Source organism: Pongo abelii, chromosome 7 (genome assembly GCF_028885655.2).
Source record: "Pongo abelii isolate AG06213 chromosome 7, NHGRI_mPonAbe1-v2.0_pri, whole genome shotgun sequence".
NCBI lineage: Eukaryota > Metazoa > Chordata > Mammalia > Primates > Hominidae > Pongo > Pongo abelii.
The window spans coordinates 159,493,021-159,495,023 of record NC_071992.2 but is presented as its reverse complement, the minus strand read 5'-3'; the positions used below and the strand labels follow the sequence as shown (position 1 = coordinate 159,495,023).

Here is a 2,003-nt window from a genome sequence, read left to right as displayed (position 1 = left end):
AAGTCACAGTCACATATAGTGTGTCCTAGAAAAGAGGAGGGGCAAGACAGGCTCCACCCACTTTCATGAGTTTCATCAAATATTGGATCTACTCAAAGGTGGAGGGAAAAGGTAACTTTCAAAAAGGAGTCTGTTATTAAATGAGGCATTTACTATACTCCTTCCTGAGAGCCCCAGGTGGGGAACATGTTTTCTAAACCATATCTAGGAAGCGGAATGTGGACTCAATCTGTCCTGTCCCCTTAAGGGCTATCCACTGGTTAATGAATTAAAAAAAAAAAGACTAAAAAATAAACCCCACACACACTCCTCCCAAGAAAAGAGGAGAGAAACACACACACACACACACACACACACACACACACACACACACACACACAAAAAGATCTCCCAGATTACTCTCCAGAGTGGAACCAGGGAGCAGCTTCAACAATTCCAATTAGTCTGTTACAGAGTCATCCACAAGCATGCCTTGCTTTTAAACAACAAAAAAATTTTGAAACAACAAAACAAAACCTTGTACTAATCACTTTTTTGACAATACGCAATTACTCAAAATTAACTAGTACTGCGGGGGAAGGGGGGCCATACCTATGGGCCTTGTCTCACACGAGTGCATGTGGGTAGGTGCAGGACATTTGTCAGTGTTGCAAAAACGAATTTTATTTTTTAATCTTTAGTTTGAGTTAAACATTGCTTTTAGTATGATGCTGACACCAGCTGTGCAGAAAGGCTTCTGGAGAGATGTTCATAGCAGCACACACCTGTGGGTCTTTTTCAGTTATGGAGGCTCCAGGGCAGCCAATATTGCTTCATCAAATACATTCCTTAGGCCTTTCTGTGTGAGTGCAGAACACACCACATACCTGACAGCCTTCAGGTCAGGGATCAGCTTTTCAGTAGTCCCTGGAGTGATGGGCTTCTGTTTGTTCTTGGCAAGTTTCTCAATAGTAGAGGGGTCGTCTCTGAGATGAATTTGGGTCCCAACAAGCAAGAAATGAGTCTTTGGACAGTGGTGAGTTATCTCAGACACCCACTTTCCTTTCACATTTTCAAATGAAGATGGAGAGACCACTGAAAAACAGACTGGAAATACATCTGTGTGTAGATAACTCAGCAGTTATAATCTGTCATCATCGTTGTTCCCTGCAGTATCAAAAAGTCCAAGAGTATATGGTTCTCCACCAATCATAACTGTGACTGCATAGTTGTTAAAAACAGTTGGTACATATTTCGATGGAAATTTGTTTGTTGTGTAGGATATCAGGAGACATGTTTTACCAACAGCACCATTGCCCACAACAACACACTTCATTGTCTGCATTGCTGAAATGATTTTGTATCCACTTTAAATATTTCAAATCTGATGTTGACCTCAGCTTCTTCACTGGGGCATTGGCAGCACTCTACAGCTTTTCACAATTGGGTTAAGTACACTCCTGTGAGTAAACTCTGAAGTACATTTCTGTCTACCTGATTTCCGTAGAAATTTGAAAACTATTTGCAAGTATACTTAATTTACGGCAGTACAGTTATTTGCATAAGTTCAATAAGAATGTATTTTCTTTTGTAACAGGACATAATTGGAGACACTGGTTATTTTACCAAAGCTTTGACTGGAATGATGTACTTTCGGATGCAAACAGACTGCTTTAAGGAGTCAAAGCTGACTTATGAAGTTGGCCTCATCCCTTGTCTACACAGTCACTGTACAGAGTTCCTTGCCTGTAGTATGTAAAGAGTGTCACTTTCTGACAGGCTCAGGAGCCCCAAATTATCTTGGGACCTTAAAGAGAGGACATTGCCCAATTTATATAGGTATTTTCAGGCACCAATAAATCATGGCTGGGCTCAAGCCTTTAAAAAAAGTCAAATCTGGGATTCCTTATAGAATAAAGTTCCAGCAAAGCCAATTTTAAGACAGGCTTATATGGCAAATAATTATTCTTGCTGACATTATGCAAACACTCAGGCCAAGTATAAGACGAACAATTATTTTAAAT

The 2,003-nt window shown here is 40.1% G+C and overlaps 1 pseudogene; it reads right to left on the bottom strand.

The window, feature by feature from the left end:
* Window positions 1–781: 781 nt before the first annotated feature.
* LOC100461507 (cell division control protein 42 homolog) lies at window positions 782–1,367 on the bottom strand (annotated as a pseudogene).
* Window positions 1,368–2,003: the final 636 nt, after the last annotated feature.